This window comes from Apium graveolens, chromosome 6, assembly GCF_009905375.1.
Source record: "Apium graveolens cultivar Ventura chromosome 6, ASM990537v1, whole genome shotgun sequence".
NCBI classification, from domain to species: Eukaryota; Viridiplantae; Streptophyta; class Magnoliopsida; order Apiales; family Apiaceae; genus Apium; species Apium graveolens.
In genome coordinates this window covers 135,466,950-135,474,951 of record NC_133652.1, presented here as the reverse complement: position 1 = coordinate 135,474,951, position 8,002 = coordinate 135,466,950, and positions in this window count along the sequence as shown.

Sequence of the window (8,002 nt, the reverse complement as noted above, 5' to 3'; positions counted from 1 at the left end):
AAATACTGTAAATACTCCTGATTTTTCTTTTAAATTACTGCAAATATTTCTTCGTTCATATTCTAAGTTCAGAATAGTTAAATGTTTTACATTTCGTTGCAATTACTCTTATTATGCATGTTCCTTTTATTCTTGTTCCTATATTTCGATTGCTCTCTTGATCAAATACCCATTCTTTCGGGTAATTTGCGAACCCTGAGTTGGGATGTTTTGAATTTAAAATGATTTGACATCAAAATACCCCATGGGCTGGATAATGATGATATTTTGGGGATTAAGTGTGTCTTAATCCTGAGGACCGGGATATGACTAGTGCCTCGAGATGGGCCTTAGTGCTTGGGGACCCGACTGGATCTATATATGGAGATATAGATCTGCATTATATTCTGACTGATCAGCAGAAAATAGATGTGAACTAGTGTCCAGTCTAATTTGTTGTTGATCGCCATTAACGGCATTCTCTTTCGAAAGGTTTTATAATTCCAAAACCAGACAAAACCCTGATTCAGGAGATGAATCGGGAAATCGCTGGTCACTTTTGGGTTTGTAGTTAAAGGCTAGTGACAGCCAACATTATTCGCTCACTCACTCAAATAAATAGAATTGTTTTAAAAATTGTTTTACGATTTTGTCCGGAAGTTTTCTTTGATATTAATGTTTGAAACTCAAATTATATACTTGCTGGGCATTTTTGGCTCACTCTTGCTTTGTAAATTCTTATTTCTGCCAAAAACAGATAAGGATAAAAGTGAATAGCTTTGATAGACAGCAGGAGTTAGGGAAATTTCCGCTGTGAGAGGTTGAAGGTGTTAGAAGAATGTGACAAGAGCATTAGTTCAAAGGTATCTACACTGGTATTTTAGTTATGGTGAGTTGTAAAGGGTTAGATTTTTGTTTCATACCATAACCTGGTAAACGATCCGGATTCAAGGGGTTATCTATTTATTTCTTTATTTTATGAAATGATTGTTTAGTGACATCAAATTTTGACCCCGGATTTAGGGTTGTTACAATTATGGGCTTACGTGTTATATGAATTACATGCGTACGTGGGTCATTAGTCTTGTCTTTGACTGTTTTCTTTATGTGTGGGCTATCATATGGGTAGACAATAAGGTTTTGACGCGCGGTTCGTCGAGTTATTATCATTTAGATGATTAAATTATATATTTTAATTATAGATGCAGATCGCTCCAGTTGATCAGGACAAGACGTTGGATAAATAGTGAAATGGAATGGTATTGGTTCTCAAGCTTCTAGCAATTGCGGGAGCAGTATTCTAGTGAATTGTCGGAATAAAAGACGGCTATATCTCGAGATGCCAGACTGAGATAATTGTGTTTCTACGAGTGTGACTAACTGCTAAAAACCCAAAGGCAAGTATCCCTATCATCACATATTGTTCAAGTGATATTTATTTTGAATCTTATTACGCAAGTATTTATCTCTATTCCCATTTCAGAATAGATAAATGTTTTACATATCACTGAGTTAAATGTTTATCATGCAAATACTCTTCTGCCATTCTATGTTCAGAATAGCTAAGTGATTTTACTTGTCAAATTACTGGATTAATAAATGTTTTGGATTTGAGGAAAATGATTTGGTTTTGCGAGTATTCCTACCCAAGTGAATGGGGAAATAAAAGTTTATAAGGGTGTCGAGTATTATGACCCTTTTTAATAAAATGTTTTTAAGATTGGATGGTTGCGTAAGAGGCCGTGGCGGCGGTCCAGCGTGAGCTATGTGTTATACGGGATATAACACCTTGCTAGGCCGATATATGCCTTGGGTACCCCTTTTTTAGTTGGATATGCTTCGGCATACCGGTGTTGCTCCGCGGCTGATCACCGGCGGCAACCCACCGTCGTTCGAGGATTCCAATCTAAATTATTATATTTCTTTTGATAATATTATAAGAAATGGTTTATCAAGTATTTTGGTTTTGTAAAAAAAAGTGAAATCTGGTTTTGATTCAATTTCCGATTTATGATGATACTTACGTTGTTTTTAAATATCAAAGATGGTATTGATATAGATGATTGATGTTGACTTCAGTATGGGATGTTGTGAGCATCAAAGTTCGTATTGATATCTAATTTGATATGACAACAAAATGAGTATTAATATCAAAAGTTCGGTTTTGAGTAAAGGTTGTATTCAGTCCATAATCATTATTTCATATTATTGTTGTTTACGATATTTCCGTAAACACTATTTTACGAGTTTTATTCTCGTCAAGATTCAAAGTATTGCTGAAGCATTTCGCTCGAAAATATCAAAAAGAGCTTTGAATACAGTGAGAAACAATTATCCGATTCTTTAATAAATTTTTGTTTCAGCAATTATGATTTTAAAATATTTTGTGTTATTGTAGATGTCGGTTTTATATCAAAATGACCATATATATTACAATTATCTTGCTGAGCATTTCTTTCACTCATACTTGCCTGCTTTTAAATTTAACCTCCAGTGAGGATTAACTTGCATTGTTTAGCCACGTAATTTGAGGAAGCCAAGAAGAAGCTTTTGGAAGATGGTTGGTCCAGGGTTTGCGGACTAGTGTAAGTTTATTATGTAAGTTATTTATATTATATTAGATTATAGTTTTGTATTGTATTTGGGCCTAGTATACTTCTTTTCGAAGTTATACTAGCGGGTTAAGTTTTAAGGTCTGGAATTATTGAAAAGAGTTTTAAAAGAAAGTGAAAATTTATTTGTGGGATTTGGATTTCTTGTTTCTAAAACTGTAACCTTAAAAGATCTTAGACTAGTTTGGGGTCATAGATGCTAAATATCTTCTGCTGGCAGTTGTATATTAAATAAACAAGTTAATTTGGATTGAAGATTTATAGTGACGGCCAAATCCCCTGACCCCGGATTTGGGGCGTTACAAAAGCAATTAAACACAAGTATTTATAAACTTTCTAGTGGATTGAACTTTTCCACCAGATATATATATAAGAACGAGAACTGTGTGATTCAAAGATTGTACACAGCTGCTTACAAGTAGAATTACAAAGAAACAGAGAAATTCTTCACAGATATAGCTTTTATTATTTATTTGGTAGATTGCTTACTTACTTGATCCCATTCAACTTGCTACTCTTGGTTTATATATCACCAAGTTACATGATAAAAAGATAAACTAATAGGATAAAAGTTTCTTAGTCTAATTACATGCTTTTTTATTTGTCTATCCAGCATCTTTGAATATCTTCAAGTTAGCATGGAAATGGAAATGCTTCTTTGTTCTCTTAAACCTGTAAATGGGCTGCCACATTCCATTTGCATCTAATCAACGCATGTGACTAACAAGTCACTATCAACTCCAATTTAAATTAGAACATCCGTTGAAACTTTATTGGATCATCTGTTGAAACTGTGTTGAATCATCCGTCAAAGCTTCATTAGATCATCCATTAATTGTGTCTTGGGTCATCCGTCGAAGCCTTGTAGAATCATCCGTTAAAAGTCTTCCATAGAAGTTAATTCTATTTTACTTATGCAAAATTACAAGACATCTAATATTTACAATTAGCCAACCTATTTTGCATATCAAACTAGTAGTCAACATGACTTGAATGTCTACAACTTCTAGATCTTTAAGGTATTGTAGAATGCAGAAATGTGTTACAAGACTTATTAATATATAAGCTACTCTCTCAACGGATGTTAGAGTGATCATCCGTCGAGAGCTACAAAAACACTAAATTAAATCTACTAAGGTGTTTTGTTTAACTTATCATCAAGTACACAACATATTCCTAACAATCTCCCTCAATTTATGTTTACTGGAATTGTAGGCATACATTAAGAGAAACTTGATGATAACAAAACACCTTATGAATACAGACTGATTAATGGTAGATAAATTTAACAAGTGCTGCAGTTTATTGAAAATTATACAGAGAAAGGTTTATATAGAATCTCACAAGCCATTTTCAAGGTGCTCTTTTAGACTGAGCAAATTTAATTTATTTCCTTGATTGTCTAGACTTCCTTCTCAGTTTCTATTTGTTCTCTTCAATCTGGTTTTGAAGTTGCTATAGAATTCAAATTCATCTTCATTAGTCTGATCCAGCATCTTTTGCATCTCCATGAGAGTTTCATTGCTTGAAATCTTCAACTGATCTTCTAATCTGAAGAATCTTCTAATGTTCTTCTCATCCTTGAACTTCATTATCCAGTATAGTCTCAAATGCACTCTATCTCCATTGTAGGGAATAGATAAGACTCTTGGGAGTGCATTTGGATCTCTCCTGCTATTCATTATTTCCTCAATTTTATGCAGTACCATCTTTTTTGCAACAATATTGAACCCAAAGTTCTTCTTTATTATGGAGAAAATCTTTACTAGAACAGAATAGCCTTCATTGAGAATTCTGCGAAGAGGCCAAGTTAGCTCTTTTCCACCCTTGTACCTGAATACCAATCTTTCTGGGAGTCTTTTATAAGCATCAATAGCTTTAACTTCATCTAGCTCATCCAAGTAAAGATTGATGACAGAGAATTCCTTAATATCACAGATGTAAAGTTGATATCCCTTGTTGACAGTTGGTTTGGGTTTGGCTAAGGCTTTAGATTGAAGTCTGCCAGGTTTGACCTTTTTGAATGCTCTTAACTTTGTTTTCTTTGGTTTGGATGGGATTGGGATATTTAGATCAGGGATTGGTAGATTTTCCCAATCTATAGGTTCATTATGGGAATTATGGGTTCACCATGCAAATTTATATCAGAATAAACCTTGAATTCAGCCTGCTCCATTGTGGGAAAGGTTGATTGAGTTGTAGTGGTAGAATGGGTTGGCATTTACTCTTCTTTATCTTCATCAAAATATACCTTCCTCTTTCTCTAAATTTCTGTCTTGGTACTTTTATCTGCTTTGGTTCCTCTTGTTTTTCTTTACTCACAGGCTCAGCTATCACAGTGGGCTCTTTCAGTTTCTGTGGTTGCAGGCTTCTTAGCTTGGTTCTTAGCATATAAGGTAGCTTGCCTTTTCTGTTTTTTGAGCCTCACCTTTTCTTCTTTCTTAGCTTCTACAACTGTGGATGTCTAGCCATCACACAGGTCAATTTGCCATGCCCATAGATTTTAGCAATTCTTTTCTTCATGGCCGAGTCTCTGGGATCTTTGTCATAAGAAAAATATCTACCAAGTAGCTTCTTTTCATCATGTTTGGGAGTTTTATAGACTAGGTCTAATGGATTGTTGCTTAAATTCTTTGGATAGTTTTCTTTGGCTGTAAAATCACATTGGCCTGTAGAGGTCTTCTTGATGAGGGTTGACCCTTTTCCTATTTTCTAAGCTCATTTCATTGATTGAAATTGGTCTCAATTGAGTGAAATGTTTCACATCTTTGTCTTGTTTCTCAATTGGACCAAAGTTCTTTTTAATCTTCTCATCAAGCTTCTTTCATTTCTCTTTCAGCTCTAGTTCGGCTGTTGTTATCTTGATCAAGTCAATGCTATCCAGAACATTGTGGCTTAGAGAAAGTAATTGCTGGAACAATCACTTTACTGACTTGAATGTTGTGCACTTTCTCCCCTCACAAACTGACTCCCCCTTGCTAACTGAAATGTTTGCAGTTGTCTCCCTTTCACTAACGGAGACATGTACATCTTTCTCCCCCTTTTTCTAGCATCAAGTTGAGCAGGGTTGGAAGTTTGTGCAGCCACCAACTTCTAAAGAATGAGTGTCTGGTGAACTTAGTTAATTTGAATTTTATTGATTGAAGTTTCTAGTACTTTCAGCCTAGTGTCCAAGAATCAACCTTGCTACTAAAGTCAAAATCTTTCATGAGTTGCATGTTGATATCTCACATTGTATTATCAGGAAGAATAGACTCCAATCTTTCAGTGATGTCCTTCTTGACTTGTCCGATTTCTGTCTTAATCTCAGTCACATCTTGACTTTGCTTTAAAGATTGGATTTTGTGCAGGTGAAGAGACTCAAGGTGTGCTTGGAGAAGACTCTTGATGTTGGCATCTGTAGTGGCTTGAAGAGTTGTTTGAGTATGATGGATAATATGGAATAGAGTTGATTTGAAGTGATGTCACTATAGTCTTGCTAAATATCCATGTTAGAGTGTTTGTGCTTGAGCTAGGACATGCATCTCCCTATATCCATGAAATCCTCTTCCTCATAAGAAGCATCCTCAAATGTGCCACTAGAATCTAACTTAAAATCATCACCAGCTACAGGTGGAAAGGGAGTTGATTGCATCCTTGGCCCTTAGCATTGAAGCTATTGTGTGCACCAAGTTTAGTATTCTCCCAGCAGCCTCATTGTCTCGTTCAGCCAAAGTTTGATAAGATGGAATAGGGTGAGTAAATGCCTCAGCTTCATAAGAAACAGAGTCTAAGACAAGCTTGATGATTTCTTATTGAAATAGCTGCTTCTCTTTCAGCCTCACTGATATCCCTTAACTCACTAACAAGGGATCTTCCCATTCTACTGTACCTACTTTCTCTCATTGTCCTCTCTTTTTTTACATCAAGGGCTCCCCTTGGCTTCCCACCCTCATACCCTCACATTCACCATCTAAGGTGGAACTCCTCTCACTCACTTTTGCCAAGCTGGAAGAAATAGCTTGCATTGTTCACTCATTTCCTCTCCTTTTGCTTGAGAGAAACTTGGCCTCTCACTCTGTTCACTCCTTTCCCTCAATCCTAAGAGTGATTGTACAACTGCCAAATCATCTGCACTTGTTACAATAGTTAAAATTTCAAGTGGTGCAGTGATATTCAAAGGATGAGAGACATCCGTCGGGATAGAGTTAGGAGATTCAATGGATGATTGCTGTTAAGCACATCCGTCGAGATACAATCACTAGTCGATGGATGAAGAATATCCGTCGAGATAGTAGAATCACTAGTCGATGGATGAAGAATATCCGTCGAGATAGCAGAAATGATAGAGTTTGGAGTTAAAACTACTGTAGAACCTGTGGTGATTGATTTGATATTTTGCACAGATTTCTCAGTAGAATCAGAAAGAAATGGCAAGTGAGCCAACAAATCATCCAAAGATGATGCTCACTTGCTTGAGATTTTGGCTTCTCTAGGAGAGTTAAAGATGGAGAATCAGGAATTGATGTGTGAATCATGTCCACATCCAAAGAGTTAGTAGGTGAGTTTTGTGTGTGAGGTTCTTCTATTGTAAGAGATTTTGGTCGTGACTCCACATTTATTGGAGTCACATCAATTGGACTTTGAGAAGGTGCTATAACTGAGTCTTTGACTGCAGTTTGCACAGTGTGTGCACCCTGTGTATCCCTGTGTGTTTTAGATTTCTTCTTTAATGTGTAATTTTGAGGTAAGTTTGTGTCCCTAACCCTTTTGGCATGTGCTCTTTGGCTGAGAGCTTTGTTCAATAGTTACATCCTTTTGGGAGGATGCAACTAGTAATAAGCTAGATTCCTTATTAATTACTATAGTTTATTGGGAAACAGCAGTGTGGCTAGGCTGGGTTACACACACCTCTCCCTCCTTATCCTTAGGGTTTCTTTGATGTTCACCATGTCCCTCACCAAGCTTATTCCTTTCACATCCCCTCTTTGGTTTTAGTAGTTTTTAAAACTAGTCCCTTTTGAGAGGAACTTTAGTGGGGTCTTTGAGACTTGGATTTAGAAACTTTTGTTTTAGTGGCTTGGGCAGGCATCTGGGGCAAACTCACAGATGTCATAGCCACAGTTGTCTGCAAAGAAAATTGTGGTAGAGAAGTAATAGACATAAGTGTTTACCTCACTTACATGAGGCCCCTCCATGATTGGCAAGTAGATTAGGGGAATCTCGCTGAGGTTGTTTTCCCTGTTCAAGTGAGCAATAACTCCTCTCTCTTGGACCCAATCAATCTTTTTTGTTGGGTTCTCAATTGATAGATCTTTAGAAACATGGTTAGCTATCATCATAAAAATCTAGCATAATAGATGTTCTTATTCCTCTTCTTAATGTCTCCTAACTTGTAACCCAACTCTACATAACAGACTTACTAAAATTAT